General features: G+C 51.7%; 1 protein-coding gene across 1 annotated transcript in view; it reads right to left on the reverse strand.

Annotated features, from left to right (window-relative positions):
- Positions 1-27,139, reverse strand: part of LOC144821911 (T-cell leukemia homeobox protein 2-like) — a 291,144-nt gene that overhangs the window by 87,598 nt on the left and 176,407 nt on the right. The window lies entirely within an intron of this gene.

Raw genomic sequence — 27,139 nt, forward strand, 5'->3', positions numbered from 1 at the left:
GGGCTCCCAAGCCAGAATGGTATCAATCTTGGGCTGCGGGGGCGCCACTTGGCCACTCCTTACCTGGTGTCCCAAGTACACCACCGAACCCTGCCCAATCTGGCACTCACTGGCCTTAATCGTGAGGCCTTCAACACTGCAGGTCCCAACTGGAACTGAACATACAATGTCGTCCAGGTATGCGGCGCTGAATTAATCCAGCCCAGCCAACACCTGGTTGACCAACCTCTAAAAGGTGGCAGGGGCATTCTTCAATCCGAAGAGCATCACACGGAACTGGTAATGTCCATCTGGGGTTGAGAATGCGGATCTTTCCTTGGCCCCCTCTGTTAGAGCAATCTGCCAGGACCCAGACGTTAAATTAAACGTACTAAGGAATTTGGCAGCTCCCAACCGATCGATGAGCTCATCAGCTCGGGTGATGGGGTGTGCATCTGTCCGAGTGACGGCATTGAGCCCCCGGTAGTCCACACAGAACAGCAGTTCTGGTGTGGCACGGGGTGCTCTAGCCTTTGGGACCAAGAGCACGGGGATGGCCCATGGACTGCTGGACGGCTCACAGTGGCAGAAAACATTCCTAGGCAGTTCCAATGATGCAGTTTACATCAATATATTTACATCTTGACTCAAAAGATAATTTAGAACTCAGTGTAAAGAAAGAACAATTCTTTAAAACATACAAAATTTCACTTTATTCATATTTTTGTTAAAAAAAGGGATGCATTTAAGAATGATTCAAGATACACATAGATACATTACAATTAGATGTGGTATATTCATTGTTTAGTTTGTTGTATTTGGTAAACAGTTGAATCTAAATGGTAAGGAATACAAAAACATCACATATGAAACATATAAATGATATTAACAAAGGTTAAAAAGCAAAAATTTGAATAAAGTGAAATGGTGTATGTTTTAAAGAATTGTTCTTCCTTTACACTGAGTTCTAAACTATCTTTTGAGTCATGATGAAAATATATTGATGTAAACTGTATCATTGGAACTGCCTAGGAATTTTTTCTGCCACTGTTACTATACCCTGTCCTAGGAGCTCTAGATTAATAACAGGGGTTCCTTGTTATTTGCACTGCTGGACGGCTCAACCACCCCTAACGCCAACATCTTCGAGACCCTCTTTGATGCACGCTTTGACCCGGTCAGCCAACCTGTACTTCTTATGTTTCACAGGGGGGCTGTCACCAGTGTCCACATCGTGGGTACACCAGTGAGTAACACCTGGGGTCAAGGAGAAGAGCGGGGCAAACTGCCCCAGCAACTGGCGACACTCGCTCTGTTGCTCAGGGGTCAGGGTCGGGGAGAGGATCACACCATCCACCGACCCATCCCCTTCTTGGGCAGACAGGAGGTCCGGGAGAAGCTCACTCTCCGCTTCCTCCCCGTCGTCCATCCCCAAGAGCATGCTCACTTCGGACCTCTCGAAGTGGGGCTTAAGGTGGTTCACATGGAGGATCCGTAAAGGGTTCCTTGGAGCCTGCAAATCCAACAGGTAGGTGACTTCAATTTTGCGCTCCACCACCTCAAAGGGCCCAGTCCACTTGTCCTGCAGGGCACAAGGTTACACTGGGGCCATAACCCACACTTTTTGTCCAGGTTGAAACACGACCATAGTAGCATTCTGGTCATAACACTTCTTCATTTCTTTCTGGCTGGCCTTGAGGTTCACCTGAGCGAGATTCCTGAAGTGGGCAGTTTGGTTTCTGAAGGCCAGCATGTAGCTAAAAACATCCTGGGGTTTTTTCCTGGGAGCGGCTTCCCAGCCTTCCTTCGCCAAGCTTAGAGGTCCTCGCAAGGGGTGCCCGTACAGAAGCTCAAAGGTACTTGACCTGAGAGACTTCTGGGGTACCGCCCTGTACACAAAGAGAAGGCACGGTAAGGGGATGTCCCAGTTAGGCCTCATGCGTTCGATGAGACCCTTGATCATGCCCTTCAAGGTCTGGTTGAACCTTTCTACCAAACCGTTACCATGGGAGTGGTAAGGGGTGGTGAACTTGTAAGTAACAGCACACTCCTTCCACAGAGATGTCATATACTTCGAGGTGAAGTTGGTCCCCCTGTCAGAAACCACCTCTCTGGGGAACCATATGCGGGAAAAGATCCTCATTAACGCCCGTCCCACCACTGGTGCCATCGTTGTTCTGAGAGGGATTGCCTCCGGGTACCGGGTGGCATGGTCCACCAAGACCAGGATGTACCTGTTGCCCATGGCTGTCTTGGGATCCAGTGGCCCCACAATGTCCATCCCTACCCTTTCAAAGGGTGTCCCAACAACGGGGAACGGTTGGAGAGGAGCTTTGATCTTCCTCCCACTCTTGCCTGGCAAATTTGGCAAGACCGACAAGGCACATCTGACTGCATTCTCATTTGAGGCCAGAAGAAGTGGGTGACAAGCCTGTCAAAGGTCTTGTCCTGCCCCAAATGTCCCGCCAAAGGCAGGTCATGAGCCAGACCCAGTTCTGGGGTACCACCAGCACACAGGCTGACCCAGGTTCCGCGACCTTAGGTTCGTTGTACAGGAGATCATTCTCCCAGTATATCCTTTGTGACCCAGACTGATCACCAGTCACCTGGGCTGCAGCATGCCGCCGCAGACCCTCCAGAGAAGGGACCTCTTTCTGCTCCTGTCAGAATTCCTCCCTGGTGGGACCTCCTTCTTGCTGCCAATGGGTCAGCTCAGAGATGTCCCCCAGTTCGACTACCTGTTCCTCTGTAGGCATCGGAGCGTCCCTCTCAAGGTCTGCCTCCTCCCGGGCCGTGGAAACTTCGGGGGCCGGTTTCCTGTGCCTCCGGCCCTTTCTCCTGGCAGGGACCTGGGCCACTGTTTCAGGCTCCGGGAGCCTCTGATCACCCTTTCTGGCTGCCATGGACCGAGTGGACACGCATTCCTACTCTGGCAACGCAAGCATCTCCAAGTGGGACCTGAGCTCAATATCCTTCCACAAGGACTGCTCCAGGTCGTTACCGAGCAGACAATCGTTAGGCATGGAAGGGTTCACAACTACCCTGAAAGGACCTGAGACCCCCCCACTCAAAGGGAACCTGCACCACCAGCCACTGGCGCTCTGAACTGGATTGAAATTACTTGGTGGAATGCCCCGGGAACTACCTGCCTCTCAGAGACCAGGCGACACCGAACTGAGGTCACCCTAGCTCCAGTATCTGGGAGAGCCTCTACCCTTTTCTCATTGATGGTCTCCCAGGTGCTGTATTTCTTTGTGTTAGGGGGCACCTGGGCCCCTGGGACCATCTCACTGTCTCCTAGTGAGACGAGGGTCATTCCTGCGGGGTCCCCACCCTCCTGTGTGAACTCTTCCTCCTCCCCAAGCACTACACTAGCCAACACCTTGGACTGCCCACCAGTGGGTGGCTGAGCCCCCTTGGAGCACCTGGGGTCCCCCTTCATGTGCCCAACCTGGTCACAGGCAAAACACTTGCGGGGTCCGGTCTCAGCAGCCTTTCCTGACGAGGCCCCCGGGTAGCATTTGATTCACTGGCCCTGGCACACGCAGTGCACTTTACTAGAGCTAACAGGTAAATCAAATATCCAATCATGGAAACACCAATCCATAACACAATTGACACAGAGAACGCCTGCACTTTACTACTGATCGGCAGTGCGAAAAGTGCCCAGAAACGTTACGCAAGCAAAAACAGGTCATAACCGGGAGGTCAGAAAGCAAAAACTCAGGGCAAACACGCCAAAAGATGCCAAGTCTAACAGTTGCCAAGTATGAGGCTGCCTCCTGCTACAATACTCTGTCCAGAGGGCAAGTATGTCTACGTTTATTCTGGTTGGCTACCAACAGGCAACAGAACAGGCTGCTACTTTAAGGATGGCCTATCAGATTACTGTTCATCGTCAATATGATTCCCTACCATTGAACCAATGAAAATGGTGACCTTTCTAAAGACTATTCTAACTGGCTGCCAGCAGTCCAATCAGAATAGAATTGAATGAACAGCCAATTACTATGGTACAGATCTGACAGTCTCGTGGCGGATCTAAAATGCTCTGAAATACCACCAGTTGTTCCATTTTTTATCAATGCAGACTGACAGAAGACACAGAAAAGGAAAAATTACTACTGATTCAACTTTCTGTAGATTTAAGAAAAAGTTATGCCAGCCTTAATGCAGCACCATTAAGAAATAGTCCCTCCTCTTCCTGTTCCCGAAAAGAGGAGACTCTCGTAGGTGTACCTCATTACCGAGCCGACCTCTATCTCACTTCCCCCCATTTAAAAGTGGGACTTCCAGGACCCTCCTAGGTGGGGCCCATTACTGAGCTGACTTCTATTTCACTCCTGTCGCAGAGGCAGTCCTTGAGGATAACCCGCACTCCAGGGTGGGTGCGGTTCTCTATGCCACCACTATGGCTGCGAAGGAAGTGCTTGAGGGCGACCAGCGCTGACTTGCACTTCCCTTTGTTGGGCTGAGTGGCGAGTCCGGCCTTAGGCATCTGAATAACGACGATGTGTGCTGATTCCAGTGACCTCTTCTTATGCACGGTTCTAGGACTCAAACAAACTCATATGGGAGCACGGTCCTCTGCTTGAATGATGAGTGAAGAGATTGGGCCTTCAGGGCTCTCTGGTTCTTTACAAGATCTTCCTCGTATTCAGTCACGGCGGCAGGTCGTTCCATAGCGAACCCCCATGAGAGTGGAGCACTAGGTAACCAAACCTTGGCAATGCAGGAAAAGACCATATTGGGTCAGTAATTCGTAATGATTTGGGGAAACATCTCCGACGGACCGGGAAGCATTAACAAGGTAGTGATGCTGGAGTAAGACCACATGGGAACAGGACAGACTAAAAACAGAATGGAGGAAGATGTTGATAGGTAGAGCTACTTTTTTGAGGGTTAAGGAAATCTTGATGAAATCAAATTGTTGGACTGGAGTGAAATCTCAGAACAAAGACTGGTCTTGACTGGCAAAACCAACTTCCACAAAGGAATGAAGGCCATCGCCGAATGGATGAAGAGCAGTCACCTGAAACTGAACTCGGACAAGACGAAGGTTCTCATCCTCGGCTCCACCCCCTCCACCTGGCACTACTCCTGGTGGCCGATCTCGCTGGGAGCTGCGCCGACACCCACCAACCACGTGCGCCACCTGGGGTTCATCCTGGACTCATCTCTGTCAATGACCCAGCAGGTCAACGCCATCTCCTCCTCCTGCTTCAACACCCTCCGGATGCTTCGCAAGATCTACAGATGGATCCCCACAGGAACAAGAAGAATGGTCACCCAGGCCCTCGTCACCAGCAGGTTGGACTATGGCAACGCCCTCTACGCGGGAACCACGGCCAAACTCCAGAAGAGACTCCAACACATACAGAACGCCTCTGCACGCCTCATCCTCGACATCCCCCGCCACAGCCACATCACTGCCCACCTGAGGGACCTGCACTGGCTCCCGGTCAGCAAGAGGATCACCTTCAAGCTACTCACCCATGCTCACAAAGCATTCCACGACGCTGGACCAGCCTACCTCAACAAACGACTCACCTCCTACACCCCCATCCGCCAGCTTTGCTCCGCTGACCTCACCCACGCCACTGTTCCATGCATCCACCAAACGACCATAGGCAGCAGATCCTTCTCCCACCTCGCCGCCAAGACATGGAACACCCTCCCCATCCACCTGCGACAAAACCAGGACCTGCTAACCTTCAGAAGGCTTCTCAAGACCTGGCTGTTCGAACAGTAGCAGCCCTCCCTCCCTCAGCGCTTTGAGACCCTCGCGGGTGAGTAGCGCGCTATACAAATGTTTGATTGATTGATTGTCTACTGCAGTCCCAGGAGATGGGCGAGAACAATGCCGTGTCTGGTGGCTTTGACTGGAATGGGGATTAAGTGTATTATTGTTTTGTGCAGAACTGGTGAGGAGACCGGAGACAACTGGTTTGGATAAAATTAATTAATTAATTTAATTGCCATCCCCAGGTGTATCGGGTCCTTCAGCTGATACTGCCATTAATTTATCCAGTTTCATTAAGACCACACATCCTATGAATGCCAGTGCTGCCTTGAGTCACGCTAAAGACTTCCTTATCAAGCTCCGCCAATGACTGTTTGGCATTACCTCCAATCAAAAATGGCCATTGTATTAGTTTTTGATTCAATTACGTCACGGGATAACCCTCTTACCTCTAAATCGGTTCTTCTGCACGCGATTGAGATGGAAATTAGGGGCATATTACCAAGGGTGGCGATAGGCAATGATCGCCGGTTTAGCGGCTGTTTTCGGCCGTTTTCGGCCGCTAAGCGTCGATAATTCTATCGCTCTATTAGCAAGCTGTCGCTAACTAATGTTAGCGATAGCTTTTAGGCGATAGCGAGCGGTTTGGGGCCCGCTTTGCATGTCAGCGATATTTATCGCTAATGACATGCAAAGTGGGCGTATCCAACCTGTTAGCGACTGAAAGCAATCGCTAACGTCACTATAGCCTATTAGCAAGGCAGGTGTAGCAACGGAAATATTCCCGCTATCGCCAAAAACCAACGCCTGCTCAAACCAGTTCTTAGCCATGTTATCCAATGGGAGGTGGATAACATGGCTAAGAGCATTTCGTCGCTAATGCGTGAATATCGCTGTATTCTCAGAGATATTCACGCGTTTCGCCTGATTTTTATTGCTTTTGAGATAAACCTTGCTAATAGCAAGTTTTCTCAGCGATAAAAACCTGTGATGTGCAGCGATAAAAATATTGCCGCTAACCCTACTTAGCGATAAATATCGCTATTTGTTGGTAATATGCCCCTCAGTCCGTAAGAGCGCGACCCTCGTCCTCCATAGATTACAAATTAAAAGGGGCCGCAGGCATCTCGGCAGACACCTGTGGGACCGCCTCCTAAATGACTCAGAGGTCTTCAATCTGTGGGGCGCGACCCCTAGGGTGGCTGTGGAGTCATGGGAAGGGGCCGCGCACATCCCCCAGCCTTATTGTCAGCACATGAATGAATGAATGAATAACATTTATAATGCGCATACAGTAACCCGAAGGTGTCAAGGCGCCTAACAAAAATATCATAAACCTGGGCATATCACCATTACAGATAGGCCTGCACAAATAGATGGGTCTTCAGGGCACTTCTGAAGGACTGGAGAGTGGGTAGAGATCTTAAATCCATGGGGAGGGAGTTCCACCATTTAGGCGCCAAGGTGGAAAAAGCCCTACCCCCCCATTTAGCCCTCCTAAAACGAGGAACTGACAGGAGAAGTTTGCTCGAAGAGCGCAAGTTCCTGACAGGAGTGTGGCGGGACAAGATGGATCCTACACCCGTGGCACTGTTTTTAGCCAGTGCCCTGTAGGTCATACACAGGGTCTTATAATGGATACGGTATTCCACGGGAAGCCAATGCAGCAGCTTTCTAGCTGCTGTAGCTGAGGCACGTTTGGGGAGGTCCAGGACAAACCTGGCAGCAGCGTTCTGGACTACTTGCAGGCGCTGCAGTGAACTTTTATTCAGTCCCGCATACAGCGCATTGCAGTAGTCCAGTCGTGAGCCAATGAGGGCCACTGCCAGCTGTTTCCTTGCCTGTAGTGACAGGTAGTGTCTGATCCTCCTAAGAATGTGGATAATGCCCCAGCAGGTGGAAATGGTTCTATTGACCTGTTTTTCCAGATTTAGGGAGGAATCAATCATAACCCCTAAATTTTTTGCAGTGGAGGTAGGAATTGGGCAGGCTCCTAATGAGTCTGGCCACCAGACAGATGACCATACGTCCTCTTTCCCTCCGAACACCATCACCTCCGTCTTTTCTCCATTCAATTTTAATGAATTGTAAATCATCCATTTCCCGACTGCCTCCATACAAGATCTAAAATTGGAGGAAGTCGGGGTGTCTGACTGAGAGAGAGAGACGAGGATCTGGGTGTCATCTGCATAGGATACTATCTCCATCCCGTAAGATCTAACTAGCCTGGCAAGTGGGGTCACATAGATGTTAAATAGGGTCGGACTTAAAGCCGACCCCTGGGGGACCCCACATTGCACAGGCAGGGATGGAGATAGGAACTCCCCCAACTTCACTCTTTGCACTCGATGGTTGAGGAAAGAAGTGAGTAAATCTAAGGCTGCTCCCCGAATCCCAATCTCCCCCAGCCGAGCTGTTAATACTGAGGGAGACAGGGTATCGAAAGCCGCCGTCAGATCCAGGAGGATCAGGAGGGAAGTTTGGCCCCCATCAACACGTGTGCGGATGTTATCCAACACGATGGTGAGGGCCGACTCCGTGCTATGTTCCCTCCTGAATCCATGTTGGGAGGAGTCAAGGCAACCCGAGTTCTCTATAAATGCAGCCAGATGCTTATTAAGGTGTATTTCTAGCATCTTTGCAGGGGCTGGAAGGAGAGAGATCGGCCGAAAGTTTTTTAGAACTGCTGGATCCAAGGAGGCCTTTTTTAGTAAAGGTTTCACCACCGCATTTTTCCATTGGGTGGGAAAGAGGCCATCCCTGATAGCTCTATTCATAATGTCAACCAGCGGAGGCAGAAAAATGTCTCTGCACAGTTTGAGGATCCTAAGAGGACATATATCCAAGGGGGAGCCAGATTTAATTTTAGTTAGAAGGCTATCTAGGTCCTCCAATGAAAGAAGAGGAAAGGAATCTAAGGTGTTTGAAAAGGGTGGTTCTGCCGAGGCATGGTCTATAGCTCCCAGGTCAGGAGGCCCGATCGTGAGAGATCTTTGTGTCTCCAGAGCGGAGTGTATATCTAAGATTTTCTCCTGGAAAAAGGAGGCAATGTTATTACAAAGCTCTTGGGAAGCTACTACTGGATCTGGAATTTGAAGCGTTATGAGGGAGTCCACTACTCTGAAGAGCTCTTTGGGGGAGGTCAATGAGGTTGTCAAGGCCGTGAAATGTTCTTGTTTGGCCTTTATAATTTCCCTTTTGTAATTCCTCAGCAGGGTCTTATGGGCAGCCCTATCCTTCCAATCCCAGCCAGAATGCCATAGTCGCTCCCGTCTCCTTACTTCTTGTCTAAGAAGTCTAAGTTGTTCAGAGAACCAGGGGGCTGAGGGCCTTTTCCTGGCTCTGTGGCATAGTTTAAAGGGGGCTAGTTCGTCCAGTGCCTCAGTCACAGTCCTTTCAAACTGTGAAACTGCCATAGAGACATTGTCCTCATGAAGGATTTATGAAAAACCGTTCCCCTACTTTATTAAAAAAGAAAAACGTCCAGGGACATATGATTCCAATGATTGAAATTACAGCTGAAGTATCATTTGGCGAGTCTCCTGTGCTGTAAAACCAAAGCTGGGGAGACAGCTAAACAAGCCTTCCTGCCGGGGTGCCTGCTTGCCTGAAAGTAATGCAAATGTGCGCTATGAGTTAATCTGGAACGTGCGCGGGCTGCACACTATGTCCAGGCGTCTCAAAGTACACGCTTACCTGAAGTTTAGGGGAATTCAGATTGCGCTGTTACAGGAAATGCACCTCACGAAGGCGGAGGATCTGGCCCTACAGCGTAGATGGAGGGGACAGATCTATAACACCACATATTCGGCATATGCTAGGGGCGCGCTGATTTGGGTGCGGGCCGGGGTTCCCCTACAGGTGACGAAACACACGGTGGACCCTGAGGGGCGGTTTGTTGCTATTGCAGGTAAATTAGGGGGGGGGGGGAGCTGAACATTTGTAGCATTTATGCACCCAATGTGGACCAACTAGCCTTCTTCGCGGCGCTCTCGGGGTCACTGGCCCATTACCTGGCGGGCCGCTTTTGATCGGAGGCGACTTCAATTCGGTGGTAGATGTGTTTCTCAATAGATCTCACCCTCCCCTAGTGAATTCGCCTACGTGCCGAGTAGCTAAGGGTAGACTGGAATGGCAGACTAAATGGGGGTCGACGGATATTTGGTGAGCCCAACACCCGAACACCCGGGACTATTCCCACTTCTCTGGAATGCATGAGCTACACGTGCGGCTGGATGCTCTGTTAGGGTCGGTGGATTTGGTGCCCGCGGCCGTGAGATCCGAGTATTTGGCAAGAACTATCCATGACCACAACCCTCTTCTGGTCGACCTCAGGTGGTTCCCGGGTACCCCCTGTGTCCCAACATGGAGGTTGCGGCCTGAGCTGCTGGAGGACCAGGTGTTTCGGACTGAACTAGGGGACAGGATCACTACCTACTTCGCGGAAAATGAGGGTACGACTGAAGCTAGGGCCACCAAATGGGACGCCTTCAAGGTGGTTATGAGGGGCTACTGCATAGCTAAGAAAGTGGGGGTACGTCGAGTCCTCTTAGAGGACCTAGGCAAAGCAGACCAGAACCTTCGGGAGATGGAACTGCGACGCCCCGGCAGACCGGAGCTCCAGGAGCGGCTAGTAGCCGCGAGGGAGGCGGTAGCAGTGGAAGTCGAAAGGTTGCGCAGTTTTGATTACAAAGCCTATCTCACTCGATCGCTCGTAGAGGGAGACAAATCGGGGGCGCTCTTGGCCTGGCTGTCTAACCCCACGAGACGCACCTCTCCCACGGTGGCCATGCACGACGCAGTGGGAGTGGAGGTCTATACCCAGCCGGAAATCCTGGAATGCTTCACGCACTATTATGAGGATTTATATCAGAGTAGAGCGGACGGGGATGCTGGACCCATTAACACCTTTCTGTGGGACCTGCCTATCCCTACCCTAGAGCCCGAGCACGCTAAGGAGTTGGGGCGAGAGGTGGAGCTGGGGGAGATCCGCAGCACCATTAAGCGCATGGCGCGCAACAAAACTCCGGGCCTCGATGGACTCCCGGTAGAGTTTTACGCCACCTATATGGACCTCCTAGCCCCGCGCCTGTTGCTGATCTACAAGGAGGCGAGGCACCTGGGATACCTCCCGGGCTCGATGCGCGAGGCCCTTGTGATCCCCCTGCTCAAACCGGATAGGGAGGCTAGCGACCCGGCGTCCTATAGGCCGCTTTCGATGCTCACGGTAGATTATAAGATATTGAGCAGCATCCTAGCGTCGAGATTGCTGGGGCACATGGGCTCCTTGGTACATAAAGACCAAGCGGGGTTTATTCCCAAACGTAACACCACAATGAACATCCGTCGCCTGCTTCGCCTGCTAGAGGATAGCCATGAGGAGGCTTCCCAACCCATGATCCTATCGATCGACCTGGAGAAGGCTTTTGATAGCTTAGAATGGGAGTACCTCTATAGAGTGCTTGGCTCGTTTGGATTGGGGGAAGGCTTCCTGCGCTGGACCGCGGTGCTTTATGCTTCGGCGGTGGCGAGAGTAAGATCGGGCCCGCTGATCTCCAGGCAATACTCGGTGGAGCGCGGCACGAGACAGGGCTGCTTGCTGTCTCCTCTGCTATTTGCGCTGGCAGTGGAACCCCTGGCACTGTCGGTTCGCACCGGGGCCCACTATAGAGGATTACGTACATTGTTGGGGCAACAGTTCACCTCCCTCTATGCTGATGACCTGCTGTTGTTCCTAGAAGACGCTGGGGAGGCACTGACCGCTGCCGATGTAGTGCTCACATCTTTTGGTGCGTTATCAGGCCTTAAGGTAAACTGGTCGAAGACATGTTTGTTCCCGGTTCGTAGTGGGGAACCCCAACCTGATACGACCAGGGCGATTCGATGGGCGCCCAGCTGCTTTAAATATCTGGGAGTCTATATTTACCATTCCCCCGCCGCTGTCCTAGAGGGCAACATATCTCGTTGCGTCCGAGCCTTAAAGGGTAGCATGTCCTTCTGGGCTACTTTGCCGCTGTCGGTGGCGGGACGGATAGCGCTGCTCAAGATGGTGGCGCTTCCCCGACTCCTTTATTATTTTAGGACGTTACCGATATGGATTCCACAGGCTGAGTTTCGGAACTTGAAATCGCTCATAGTAGCATTCCTTTGGGGATCAGGCCGTCGCAGGGTGGCGCTTCAGACCCTTATGAGACCGAAGGCGGAGGGGGGATTGGCAGTTCCAGATTTCGAGACGTACTATCTGGCTGCCCAACTACAGACTAACACTCAGGAGGTGGCACGGGAATTCCGGGGACCGGAGGAGGAGAGTGGCCTGGGTATTCCCCGGCACGTTCTCTCTTACATCGCGTTACGACAGAGGATAGCAGCGCGGGACCTCACGCAGGAGGGACACACTATTAGATCGTGCTGGAATCGTGCTCAGCGCAAGCTGGGAATAGGCCGCCCATACGCCCCCGAGATCCCATTGGAAATGCTCACTGCGCTCCCACATGGTGGAGATTGGTCCCGATTGCATAAATGGGAGGAAGCGGGCATACAGGTCGTGGGCGACCTGTATGTGGATGGAGTACTCTTACCCTTCCAGACGATCTTAGATCGCTTTGACATCTCCCGAGGCGACTTCCTACTGCACGCGGCGGTCACGAGAGCGATGCAGACGCATTGGCGGACCGGTCTTGAGGAACCGCCGTTGTCCTTGTCGTGCCAATATGTGATGATGGCAGCCGTAACGGTCAAAGCCGTAACGTGCTTATACAATAGGATAACCCAGGAACGGTGGACTCCACTGGATACACTTATGTTCAAATGGGAGATGGACATAGGGAGGCTCATCCCGGAGGCCACATGGGCTCAGCTAATGCGCCGGGCCTGGAAGAGCACGCGCAGTGCTCGGTTCCAATTGGTCCACTTTTATATTCTGCACCGGGCATATCTCACCCCGGAAAAAATACAGAAGTACTTTGCCTCTGACACCGCGGCTTGCCCGAGATGACGGACTATCGGAGCGGACCTGGCCCACATGCTATGGTCTTGCTCTGCCCTGTCCTCTTATTGGACGATGGTGGGGGACACCCTTAAAGAGGTAACGGGGCGAACCCTCCAGTTTGACATCGCAGTCGCGCTTCTGCACTGGTTCCCGCACACCCCCAAGACACGGGTGTCCAGCAAGTTTATCGACTTGGGTCTACTTTTAGTGAAACGGGAGATAACGCGGCGCTGGAAGGCACAAGTTGGTCCAACGGGCACTAAATGGCGCACTGAATTCCTCAAATGGGCGGAGGGGGAGAGCACCCTGCGCTACCAACTAGCGAGGCGGCAGCAAAATGAAAAGGCACTGGAATCTGCACAGGGGTGGGAAACGTTAGTACAAGCCCTGCGCGATCACGACTCCCCAAGCGACACGGACAGTGATGCTGCTGCACTGCCTGCGTCCCTGTAATGCGATAGGTTTCTTACATACTCCTACACACTTTGGATAGTTTCCTCCTACACGCTCACAGACAAACTGCTACTGCACTGATGGCGGGGGGGGAGAGGGGGGGTTGATAGGCGGACAACACATACTGATTACCCCACGAACGTTCGACCCTATGGGTGTGTGGTTTAGCCTCCAAATCGTTGGGTGAGTTCTGCTGCACTAGGGGAGGGGGAGGAGGGGGGCTGTTTCCTTGGTTTTTCTTTCCTTTTGTCAGGTTTTCTTTCTTTACAACGGCAGTAAAAGCAGAGCTGAGATGCAGTGTGAAGACTGTATGTGTCGGGCTTTTTGCTGTACCAGTGTACATACGTCGATTGCAATTTGCCACCCGATCTCCGGGTTGTGGGCTGAATGTCCGTGTATCAGTACTGCAATAAAAAAAAAATGGAAAAAAAAAATGAGTTAATCTGCAAGTGTAAAGGATGCTGGTAGCCAGTACTGGCTTTAATTGATCGAATCCCTCAAAGCTTTGTGATGACAAAGATTTATTCTTTTTGAGTTGTAGTGCAAAGAGTTTACAACTGAGCTGTGAAGTGTGTGCACATGCCCGCGCACCCAGGCATGTGCATTTCTAGCAAGGAATGCTCATGCACGGGCGCGTGTGCAAGTGCAGATCACCCTAAGATGGCGAGGAAGAGGAAGACAGCAGCCTGGGGACACCGCAGCCAAGGTAAGTCTTTATTATTTTACCTTTAATGTCTTTTGAATTAATTCATACTTGGAGAGGGTGGAGGCGGGGGCTGGTCAACTCCACTCCGCTGCAGAGTGTGCGGAGATTTGTCTACTCCACGTTCTCTGCACAACGCGGAGTAGGCAAATCTCTGCACACTCCGCTGGCGGAGCAGAGCTCTCCGCCCGCGGTTACTCACTGGAACCGAAAAACTCACCCGGGATGTCACCTAACTTCCCCTGTCCTGGATACAAGCCTCTCCTCCTCATGGACTCGATGCCTTGCATCCCATGTGGCAACCAGAGAACCGGCTTCGCTTCGACAGCGATGCCTCATCTCCACGACGCCGTGCATCATCCATAGACATCGTTTCCAAGGCACTGTTGTTTAGGGGTTCGTGTGACTCCGTGCCCGATGCCACGTATACCGCGGTCGGCACTCTAATTTGGATTTATGCCTATCACAACATCGTAAGGTGGAGCAAATATGTTTCTACAAGTGCGATTTTTGCAAGTAACCATTTTAAAAGTGATAATCTTGATGCATGTATGTTGGAATTTTATCGTTTTGGTCTTGTTTGGCTTAGATAAAGATACTTTATTTTTCTAACTGATGTTATATCAATTTGTGGTGTTTTCATTGTGTTACTATGTGTTTGGGTAAAAATACTTTACACATTACCTTTGGAATAAGCCTGTCTGCTCATGTCAAGCTACCAAAGAGATGAGCAGGGGTTATCTAAGGTGAGTAACTCCCTTACCCTGACTAGAAGCAGGGGTCCTTGTTTGGATAAAGGTGCATACCTCTGCCAACTAGAGACCCCCATTTCTAACAGAGACATCGTCAGCTAACAGTTAACAATGGGGCAATGCGGGTCTGCGGTGGGCAGCACTACTCTAGTATCATCTCTGCTCTCAGAGACGACACGTAAGATGTGATGACAGGTATGTGCTGTCAAAAGAAGATGCTACTACCTGAGCTTTCCAGATGAGACGACCGTATATTTATTAAATAAGGCACATTTATTGGCCTTCTTCCTAAAACTGCTCAGGAGTTCATGCGCACACATAGCAGGTGACCTACCAATATTGAGAGTGCTGTACAATATGACAAGCCATCACGTTTCTGACTGAAGATTCTTTCAACCTCAGAAACCTGCACCGTGTGAAAAATCGGCGAAGATAATAGCCATCAGTACACAGGGTATGCGTCACATTGCAGCCAAGGGTCTTCAGAAATATCCCTTTGTCCTGAAGATGGTCTCATCAATTCACTTTTAGAGACCGAAACGTCGACTCATGCTTTTTCTTTGTTGAATTCAGTATATCAATTACAACAAGGGAGAAAAGCATAGACAATTGTTCCAAAGAAGTGTTCAATTCATCTTTTTAATATTTACTTCTTGCAACATTGTTGATATTGATTGTGTACGCTTTTTAAGTTTTTGAAAAGTATTAAATACAAATTTTTCATATACACCCGTTTTGTTTCTGTTCTCTATGCTTAGATCACCTAGTGTGACTATTATAATTTGAATGATTAATCACTGTTGCATATCTGCACGACTGACCGACATTATTTTGGGTCATAAATCAGTACTGTTTGGTCTCATATTTCTTGCTCGAACCCTTAAGGGTATATTGGGTCGCCCGCTTTTTTGATATCATGTCAAAAGAACACAGCACAGATCCATTCTATGCAGTTTAACTTATTTCTTTACTCCTGAAAATTGAACTTGCATTTACAAATTAAGCTGGTCTTGACGCATTTGTGAAAGTACTCATGTGTGGTAACTAATGCTGGTAATCTTAACTGCTCTGTTGGTTATACATACCTCTCTTGTGGCCTCTCCATCCACGGCCTCATTTACAAGAGATTCACTTTTTTTGACGCACCGGTGGTGCAGGCTCCTTAGTCATATCTATATGACAACGCAAAGCCATCCTGCATGGCCTCACAGATATGTAGTAAGACAAAGCAGCACAAGTCGCTGCGTTGCCTTGCTCTGCATCAAGGAGGCGTTCCATGGGCGTTGCGGTGGGTTTTTCCATTCAAAACCCATGGGTTTTGACGCTGCCTCAGATTTACTTAATCCCTTCCGCGCTCATGACGAGCTCAGCTCGTCATGAGTTACGACGCTCGTACGCTCATGACGAGCTGAGCTCGTCATGTAACGCGTTTTTTTAAAAAACACAACGCACAGCGGGAAAACCGCTAGCGTGCATGCGGTCAATCATGTAAGCCTGGGGCAGCACCGAAACCTTACGCCTCCCCAGAGTAGGCATAACAAGGGGAAATGTTTTCATTTCTACTTGTGTTTTCCTCTTTCCACGTGTGCTGCATTCTGCAGCACACTTTAGTGAGAAAGACACCTCTCGTGATTGTTTTTGTGCAGGAAGGTGCCCCTTTATCTCATTGTGCTGTGGATGGTTCATGTGCAGGGCACATACTCTTGTTTGGGCAGAGAATGCTCTTTGACAGTAACAGTCTCCACTGCCCGCGCCTGGCCTTCACCCTCATTACAGTCAGTCCTGGAGGCACTTGCACCCCTGGTTATCGTCCTCATCACTTATTCTTGCATTGTTGTCCTCATCAGGGAGCTTACCCTGTCTCCCGTCCTAATGAAAGCTCCGTCCCTCCAAGCAGGGCTTCATCCTATTAGCTGCACATTCTCCAGCTGGGAGGCTAGCAGTGTGCTCCACGCAGTGCTTTAAATGGCCAGAACTGTCAGCCAGTACCTGCACTATATTTTCAGAGGGAGAGTAAGAGCGCTTCTCAGCAGGGGTGCAATACATTTAATTAGAGAGTTACCGGCACTTCTCGGCAGTAGTGCAACTCTTTTAATTGGATAGTTACCGGCACTTCTCAGCAGGGGTACAATACATTTAATTGGAGAGTTACCTGCACTTCTCAGCAGGGGTTCAATATTTTTAATTGGATAGTTACCGGCACTTCTCAGCAGGGGTGCAATACATTTAATTAGAGAGTTACCGGCACTTCTCGGCAGTGGTGCAACTCTTTTAATTGGATAGTTACCGGCACTTCTCGGCAGGGGTACAATACATTTAATTGGAGAGTTACCTGCACTTCTCAGCAGTGGTGCAATATTTGTATTAGGATAGTACCCGCACTTCTCAGCAGGGGTGCAATACCTTTAATTGAACAGTGTTAGAAATGGGATTTCCAGTTGGCTGAGGCTTGCGCCAAAGCCAGGCAGAAACCACCACTCTAGTCAGGGCAAGGGAGTTACACGCCAAAGATAACCCCTGCTCACCCTCTAGGCAACGTGGCGCGAACAGTAAGGCTTATCCCGGAGGCAATGTAGGTTAAGTGTTTGCGCGCGCACCCAGCAACAACACCCAAGGACCACCACAAAGGAAACTCCACACAAGGTTATATATAAAAATAGTCTTTGTATTATATCAAACACATTAGATAAAAACACACACTTTACAAGGTGCCAACAGGCACGGGCAGAATTTACAGGGATTATATGTACAGGACAGGGCCACATGGACCACTGTCAGGAATGAGCACTTTCAGAACTAGAATACTTGTAGGAATTAGCACTTTGTAGGTCATAGAATAATAATCACTGTAGCACAAAATAGAAAATAGAGCACACAACCAGTAATCACTGGTAAGTGGTAAGTACCACCTACGCAACCCTAACCACCTTAGGAACCTATCACGCAGGGAACCAGGACCTCACTAGCAACACCTGTACTAGGAAGAGCAACCCCCGAAGTATCACTATACGTTTAGGGGTATAGGCATAAGAACATTACACATGATGCATCACAACATTCAGAGGTGTAGGAAAAAGCACAGGACGCATAAAAACACATTCAGAGGTGCAGCAAAGAACAATTGCGCAGCAATTACATAGGCCACAACCTGTGACTGTCCCAAATGTCAGGGGGCCTAAACGGAGCAGCTGCGCACTAAGTGCTGGGCAGCTGTAACAACAATGGGCGCAACACGGTGGAGCCTCGTGGGCTCTGGACACAAAGACACTCGTGGCCCCGTGAGCCTTGCTGGGCTCGAGAACAGATGCGGCACTCAAGAGTCTCTCAGGGCTCATAAAACAAATATGCCGCCTTGAGCCTCTCTGGGCTCGTCAACAAATATGCCCCCTGAGCCCCACTGGGCTCGTGGAAGCAACTTGCCGCCTGCTGGAGCCTCGGGGCTCGAAGACCAACTTGCCCCGTCGTTGGAGTCTCGTGGACTCTGGAGGAATGCCCCAACTACTCGTGGAGTGGCCCGCTATCAACCGGGGCCGCTTTATGGGAATGGAGACTGCCCCCGCAATGGAGTGGGCACCTCTGGGGGTGGCGGGCACCGGCAATGTGCCCCGACGCCCCCCCCTCTTTGTCAATCCGCAGCGGGCCCCACTCACCGGCGGCTTGTGTCGGGACGTCTCTTCTCGGCTGCAGTCACCAGACTGCTCTGCCCACGGTCTCCTCGGCCGCAGGCGGGACTGGACAGCAGGCGGGGCTCTCCCTTCCAGACAGGAGCCTCGCTGGCGGCCGCACCTCCGCTGGTGTACTCCGGGGCTCTCTCTCGCTCCTGGGAGCCCCGGGGGAACTACGTCGACTTCCTGTTGTCCCGCAGTCCCGCCCCCGGCCTGCCTGACTTCCTGTGGGGCCGGGCGGCGGCAGTGATTTTGCTACGAGGCAAACGAGGGGTAGGCACCCTCTTAATTGGACAATTAAAGCGGGGTGAGCACCTGTTAAATAAGTAAATAAAATGGGACTAAGCACAAATTAAAAGAAAGCGCTCCTAAGCGCTAGGGCACAAAAACGGCAGAAAAGCAGGGTGGGCACCCGCGCTGTAAATCAGCAACCAGAGGGGGAATCCTCTCGCTCTTCCCCAGCAGCGCGACGCTGCAGAGAGCCTCCTGGAGCAAGTCAAGCGCCCCCAGGCGCTGCGAGGGAAATAAAGCGCTCCCAGGCGCTTGATGCCCAGACGTCCAGGGCAAATCACAGCAAAAAGTCCTTCAGGATGTGGGGGGGCAATGCTGGGCCCAGGATCCAGCTCACAGGGTCCTCCTAGGCAGGGAGGCAATCCCCAGTGGCGGTCCTCCTGGCGCCCAGCAGCAGCAGGCCCCCCTCCAAAATAAGATCAGCAAGAGAACATTTTGCAAGGGGACACAGCCCTTTTTTATACAGTAAATCTCTTTGTCTGTGTGCAGGGTGGGGGAAAAACCAGTCGCAGCTGGTTTTGGAGCACTGTGATGTGCTCAGCCTCCCTTCCAATTCACTAGTTAGGCTAGGGCCATCAGTCGCACCACAGGGGGCGGAGCCGGCATTGTGTGGGGAAAGCCCAGCCCTATTCAGGTCCCAGGTGCACTCCTCCCCAGCCATCAGCATGCTAATCTCACCACTCACCACCGGGGAAGACCCATCCTGACTCCTGGAGCCAGGCTCACCAGCCAGCTCCAGCCAATCACAAGCCAGCACCTTCACTGCACAAGCACACCAACGTCTAGAAGTGGCACTTACACACTAGACACAATCACGCCGCATACATCATGGCGCAGCATTTAATCACACGAGTCCGCACATACCAAAGTCACACCTGCACTGCCCACGCATCAGGAACTAACATGGACACATACATTCCCCATGCATTCCTATGGGAGGGCAGGCCAACCTTACCACACGCACGCACTTTACCCTGGAACACAGTGGTAAAGTGCGCAGAAACCAAAAATCACTATCACCAGGTCACATACCAAAAGCAAAAAGTTCAGGGGTGAACCTGCCAGAAGGGCCAAGTCCAACTCATAGTTACCGGCACTTCTCAGCAGGGGTGCAATACTTTTAATAGGAGAGTACCGGCACTTCTCAGCAGGGGTGCAGGCGTGCATTACTTTCAATAGGAGAGTACCAGCACTTCTCAGCAGGGGTGCAATACTTTTAATAGGAGAGTACCGGCACTACTCAGCAGGGGTGCAATACCTATAATTGGATAGCTACCGGCACTCTCGGCAGGGTTGCAATACTTTTATTTGGAGAGTACCAGCACTTCTCAGAAGCGTGTGGATGCTCTGGTAAAAGGGACCTGCGCTCAGGGTGGCCATATTTTCAAAGAATCAATCAGGATTTCTAAAGCACTGCACATCACCCGTGAGGGTCTGAAGGTGTTGGAGTTGCTAACAGATTCATGATAAAGCAGTAAAAATTAGGGAAAAGCAGGAGAAAGCACTGAGAAACAAGCACTGGCAAAGCCAATAAGTCTCACAATGGCTTTGCTTTCGTCAATACTGCAGGAATCACCCCCTCCCTCCTCACCCCCACCCCCGGCTGCTGGGGTGAATAGAAACACACCTCCCTTACCTGTCCAGCGCAGATGCCGCACCTCTTGCCCAGCCAGTTACGGCTGTGTTGATAACGGGTGAACACGGGAGGGGGGCAGGAAGAAATAAACACGAACAACAGGGAGGGAGGCAGGAACAAAGGGAATAGAAACAAAGGGAATAAGGACAACAGGAGGGGGTGGGGGGAAAAAGACGACACGGTCAATGGGGCGGGAGCAAAGGGAATACTGACAACTTTAGGGGGCGGGAAGAAAGACAATATGGACAACAGAGAAGGGGGCCGGAGCTAGCAACTCTTCGCAAAATCACGGACTCCCGTAAACACCAGTGTCTCAACAGACACGTACCAGCGCCATGCAGACACACGAACTGTGCGGACACCACGCTTCCACTTGAGAGCAAGGTGTGCACAAGCAAACAGCAGCAACAGCGCAGACTCTATGGAATAATTTCCCCTCACCAGACATGCTCAAATGACATACGTTGGGATATGTCTGCCTTCACTACCACGTGGATTCCAATCTGTATCAACTGGAGAATTGCGCAGAAACAGAGTGCTCCACCATACTGTGCAGCCTAAGGTGACTCAAAATACATGTGCTTGATTAAGCCGGTGTGACTCCGGCATTCGCTCTCCCACAACAGAACGTCCCCACTCCGGTCAAACATCTGTGCCCTACCTAGCTTTATTTGTGGAGTGGATATTGGACCAGACGTGAGTCCCATGCTCTCCACACCACTGGAGTCAAGCTATCCAGGCTGATGACGGCGGATAGCCAGAAACCGATCCTTGGATGCTTGATTCCGATCCAGGAAAGACATGACTTGGCAGTTCAGGCTGGACTGTTCCCATGAGGCACAGGGTCAAGGCTGATTTGCATATGGCCATGTCTGACCTGGGGTGGTGTGGAGTGCAAAAAAACGATGGATTTAGGTCCAGATCTCTGTACTGGGGTGAATGTATGACAATGTTCTGCATTCTGTCCATCACCTATTGTTTTTGCCTTTGTCACCCCGAGTGGGCTGGGTATGCTCAGACGTGAGTCCCATGCTCTCCACACCACTGGAGTCAAGCTATCCAGGCTGATGAAGGCTGATAGCCAGAAACCGGTCCTAGGATACTTGATTCCGGTCCAGGGAAGACATGGCTTGGCAGTTCGGGCTGGACTGTTCCCATGAGGCTCAGGGTCAAGGCTGATTTGCATATGGCCATGTCTAAACTGGGGTGGTGTGGAGTGCAAAAAACGATGGATTTAGGCTCAGATCTCTGTACTGGGGTGAATGTATGACATTGTTCTGCATTCTGTCCATCAACTGTTGTTTTGCTGATACCCTCTGGGGTCATGTTCGCACTATACAACACTTTAAATAAATAAATAAATAAAGCCCTAGTCGCCATCAAGCAGCCTCTACTTCGGGTTCACCAAGCAACTTACCAGAAGAGGACAAACCATCCAGAACTCGGCAGCCAGACTCATTCTCAACGTCCCACACAGAAGTCACATCACACCACCCCTTTGGGAGCTCCCCTGGCTCTGATACACAAACGTGCTCGTTTCATACTCCTCAAAGCAAACACACATTCAAGGCACGACACAACTTAGGCACCACACACCTAAACAGTTGTGTCTCCTTTCCCCATCCACCTCCACTCCCCAGGACTCCAAATCGCACACACCTCACTCACGCCGAACCAGAACAGGAGGATGGGCGTTCGCTTACATCACGCCTAACGTGTGAAACGGCCTGCCACGCCACATCAGAGCCCCTTCCTCTCTTCGTGAGTTGCACAAGAAGCTGAAGACCTGGGGTCAGGTTTACAAGCCCTTTGGCCACTTTTGCGCCACTTTTCCCATGTTAAAAGTGATGCAAAAATGGCACAAGGGGCTTGTAAATAAGCCCCATGGCTTTCTTAATTAACCAACCTACTGTAGGCAGAGCAGGGCACAGACATCGGCTCAGCGCCAGGATACACTCACGGGTGCTAGTGCAATTTACAAATTCACATAACACAACACAAAGTAACACAACATAACACACTTCCCCAGAGAAAGCTGGGATGAAACCCTAGGCCTGCAAGGTGAGATAAAGAGACACAGGGGCAAATCATGAGGCCTCTTTCTGAGCTGCATCCGTCCAGAAGGCGATCCGTGCACTTATTTTTGGAGTAGAAAGTGCATATATTACCTATAAATAGCTGCGGGTTAATGCATGTTTTGCTGACAGCAGAGCTTTGAAACACAGAGCAGTAATTGCCTTTGTGCATCTGAACTTTGCTGTCAGCAAAAATTGCATTAACCCGCAGTTAATATATACACTGGAGACGCTAAAAGAAGCGCACAGACCCCTCTGTGATGGTGCAGCACAGAAAACGTCATCATGAAGCGGCCGAAGAAGTGCGGGGCAGAAGAAAGAGGCGCACTGTGGGGCCAAGACCAGACAGCGTTTGTGTTCGCCAGCCTAAGCCTTGGCATCGCTGAATCCAAGGCTTGGCAGCGCCAGCAGCGGGCTTTGGCCTTTGCGCTTATCGAGGCATATTAACAAGGAACAGGGAAAATTAACGCTACGGGTGCTGGATAATATCGCCTGGTTATCGCGTTATTAACAACACTAACCGCCTAGGCGATAAAAAATCCACAATGGCGGCATTTTGGGAGGTTATCGCTGGTAATGCAGCGATAAAACTACAAGGATAGGGCTATCCTTGTTGATAGCCCGTGGTGGATTTAGCCATGTAATCCACCTCCCATTGGATTATAAGGCTAAGTCTGAAAATTAGCAGACGTAAAAAAGGAGCATGAACTGTTGTTAGCGCTGCTTTTTTTGCCTTAACAGGGTTAGCGTGAAGCTTGATAATAGGAGACATGTCGGTTAGCGACATTTCTCCTATTATTTTGCTCTGGAACGCCCACTTTGCATCTCATTAGAGATGCAAAGGGAGGCGTAGTGAAAAAGGGTGCTAACATGTGATTTTGATAGGGCGATTTTGATAGGGCGATATTTGTATCTCTGCTTCTTTGGCTTTTAAAGCCAAAAAAGCGGCGATAAAGCCCATGTTAATATGCCCCATCGTTTTCAAAGTAAGTATTGTGTAAGACCGACTCTGCCTTTCATCCTTCAGAGGCTAACGCCACAGAAGCAACACAACAAAGTCATTAACAACCAGACAGTGAAAGTGAAAAATTACGATTTTTTATCTACAAAGTAAACTTTTTGCAGTGCAGCTGTAAATATTAGTATTATAAAACACATGTAGGCATATGTGTAATATGCAATAAATTTCCCTAAAAACAATAACCTGGTAAAACAACCCAAGCTGCCTCAAAAGCCAGACATAAAAAACCTAATCTGGGGCAAGGTTCTGTTTCTGTGACGTATGTATCGAGAGACCAGACCAGTGTAAGAGCCAGGGTGACAGAGTGTGGGTCACTGCAAGAGCCAGGGTGACAGAGTGTGGGTCACTGCAAGAACCAGGGTGACAGAGTGCAGGTCACTGCAAGAGCCAGGGTGACAGAGTGCAGGTCACTGCAAGAGCCAGGGTGACAGAGTGCAGGTGACTGCAAGAGTCAGGGTGACAGAGTGCGGGTCACTGCAAGAGCCAGGGTGACAGAGTGCAGATGACTGCAAGAGTCAGGGTGACAGAGTGCGGGTCACTGTAAGAGCCAGGGTGACAGAGTGCAGATGACTGCAAGAGTCAGGGTGACAGAGTGCGGGTCACTGCGAGAGACAGAGTGACAGAGTGCAGGTCACTGCAAGAGCCACTGTTACAGAGTGTAGGTCACTGCAAGAGCCAGGGTGACAGAGTGCGGGTCACTGTAAGAGCCAGGGTGACAGAGTGTAGGTCACAGCAAGAGCCAGGGTGACAGAGTGCAGGTCACTGCAAGAGCCAGGGTCACAGAGTGTGGGTCACTGCAAGAGACAGAGTGACAGAGTGCAGGTCACTGCAAGAGCCAGTGTGACAGAGTGTGGGTTACTGCAAGAGACAGAGTGACAGAGTGCAGGTCACTGCAAGAACCAGGGTGACAGAGGCAGGTCACTGCAAGAGCCAGGGTGATAGAGTGTGGGTCACTGCAAGAACCAGGGTGACAGAGTGCGGGTCACTACAAGAGCCAGGGTGACAGAGTGTGGGTCACTGCAAGAACCAGGGTGACAGAGTGCAGGTCACTGCAAGAGCCAGGGTGACAGAGTGCAGGTGACTGCAAGAGTCAGGGTGACAGAGTGCTGGTCACTGCAAGAGACAGAGTGACAGAGTGCAGGTCACTGCAAGAGCCAGGGTGAGAGAGTGCAGGTCACTGCAAGAGCCAGGATGACAGAGTGTGGGCCACTGCAAGAGCCAGGGTGACAGAGTGCAGGTCACTGCAAGAGCCAGGGTAACAGAGTGAGGGTCACTGCAAGAGCCAGGGTGACAGAGTGCAGGTCACTAGAAGAGCCAGGGTGAAAGAATGCAGGTCACTACAAGAGCCAGGGTGACAGAGTGCAGGTCACTGCAAGAGCCAGGGTGACAGAGTGCAGGTCACTGCAAAAGCCAGGGTGACAGAGTGTGGGTCACTAGAAGAGCCAGGGTGAAAGAGTGCAGGTCACTGCAAGAGCCAGGGTGACCAAAAGCGGGTCACTGCAAGAGCCAGGGTGACAGAGTGAGGGCCACTGCAAGAGCCAGGGTGACAGAGTGCAGGTCACTGCAAGAGCCAGGGTGACAGAGTGCAGGTCCCTGCAAGAGCCAGGGTGGAGTGCGGGTCACTGCAAGAGCCAGGGTGGAGTGCGGGTCACTGCAAGAGCCACGATGACAGAGTGCGGGTCACTGCAAGAGCCAGGGTGACAGAGTACAGGTCACTAGAAGAGCCAGAGTGACAGAGTGCAGGTCACTGCAAGAGCCAGGGTGACAGAGTGCAGGTCACTGCTAGAGCCAGGGTGACAGAGTGCAGGTCACTGCAAGAGCCAGGGTGACCAAAAGCGGGTCACTGCAAGAGCCAGGGTGACCAAAAGCGGGTCACTGCAAGAGCCAGGGTGACAGAGTGAGGGCCACTGCAAGAGTCAGGGTGACAGAGTGTAGGTCACTGCAAGAGCCAGGGTGACAGAGTGCGGGTCACTGCACGAGCCAGGGTGACAGAGTGCAGGTCACTGCAAGAGCCAGGGTGACAGAGTGCGGGTCACTGCAAGAGCCAGGGTGACAGAGTGCAGGTCCCTGCAAGAGCCAGGGTGGAGTGCGGGTCACTGCAAGAGCCAGGATGACAGAGTGCGGGTCACTGCAAGAGCCAGGATGACAGAGTGCGGGTCACTGTAAGAGCGAGGGTGGAGTGTGGGTCAATGCAAGAGCCAGTGTGACAGAGGGCGGGCCACTGCAAGAGCCATGGTGACAGAGTGCGGGTCACTGCAAGAGCCAGGGTGACAGAGTGCGGGTCAATGCAAGAGCCATGGTGACAGAGTGCTGGTCACTGCAAGAGCCAGGGTGACAGAGTGCGGGTCACTGCAAGAGCCAGGGTGAAAGAGTGCGGGTCACTGCAAGAGCCCAGGTGACAGAGTGCGGGTCACTGCAAGAGCCAGGGTGATAGAGTGCAGGTCACTGCAAGAGCCAGGGTGACAGAGTGTGGGTCACTGCAAGAGCCAGGGTGACAGAGTGCAGGTCCCTGCAAGAGCCAGGGTAGAGTGCGGGTCACTGCAAGAGCCAGGATGACAGAGTGCGGGTCACTGCAAGAGCCAGGATGACAGAGTGCGGGTCACTGCAAGAGCCAGGGTGGAGTGCAGGTCCCTGCAAGAGCCAGGGTGACACAGTGCGGGCCACTTCAAGAGCCAGTGTGACAGACTGCGGGTCAATGCAAGAGCCAGTGTGACAGAGTACGGGCCACTGCAAGAGCCATGGTGACAGAGTGCGGGTCACTGCAAGAGCCAGGGTGACAGAGTGTGGGCTACTTCAAGAGCCAGTGTGACAGACTGCGGGTCAATGCAAGAGCCAGTGTGACAGAGTGCGGGCCACTGCAAGAGCCATGGTGACAGAGTGCGGGTCACTGCAAGAGCCAGGGTGACAGAGTGTGGGCTACTTCAAGAGCCAGTGTGACAGACTGCGGGTCAATGCAAGAGCCAGTGTGACAGAGTGCGGGCCACTGCAAGAGCCAGGGTGACAGAGTGCGGGTCACTGCAAGAGCCAGGGTGACATCGTGCGGGTCACTGCAAGAGCCAGGGTGAAAGAGTGCGGGTCACTGCAAGAGCCCGGGTGACAGAGTGCGGGTCACTGCAAGAGCCAGGGTGACAGAGTGCGGGTCACTGCAAGAGCCAGGGTGACAGAGTGCAGGTCCCTGCAAGAGCCAGGGTGACAGAGTGCGGGTCACTGCAAGAGCCAGGGTGACAGAGTGCGGGTCACTGCAAGAGCCAGGGTGACAGAGTGCAGGTCACTGCAAGAGCCAGGGTGGAGTGCGGGTCACTGCAAGAGCCAAGGTGACAGAGTGCGGGTCAATGCAAGAGCCAGTGTGACAGAGTGCGGGTCACTGGAGGAGCCAGTGCAAGAGCCAGTGTGACAGAGTGCGGGTCAATGCAAGAGCCAGGGTGAAAGAGTGCAGGTCACTGCAAGAGCCCGGATGACAGAGTGTGGGCCACTGCAAGAGCCAGGGTGACCCAGTGGCAGCTCGCATAGGGTGTGCTGCAGGGCGGTGGGGCAGTGGAAGGGCAGGGTGGGGGGTAGTAAACTCGGACATACGATGGAACAGAGGAATGTAATTATTATGTTCCTCCGTTCCGTTGTATGTCCGGGTTTACTACCCCACCACCCTGCCCCCTGCCCCACCCCGCCGCACCGCCCACAGCATGCCCTATGCGAGCCGCCACTGGTGACAGATTGGGGGTCACTTTAAGTGACAGAGTGCGGGTCACTGTAAGACCCAGGGTGACAGAGTGCGGGTCACTGGAGGAGCCAGGGTGACAGAGTGCAGGTCACTGTAAGACCCAGGGTGACAGAGT

The sequence above is a fragment of the Lissotriton helveticus genome, chromosome 2_2 (genome assembly GCF_964261635.1).
Source record: "Lissotriton helveticus chromosome 2_2, aLisHel1.1, whole genome shotgun sequence".
Taxonomy (NCBI): Eukaryota; Metazoa; Chordata; class Amphibia; order Caudata; family Salamandridae; genus Lissotriton; species Lissotriton helveticus.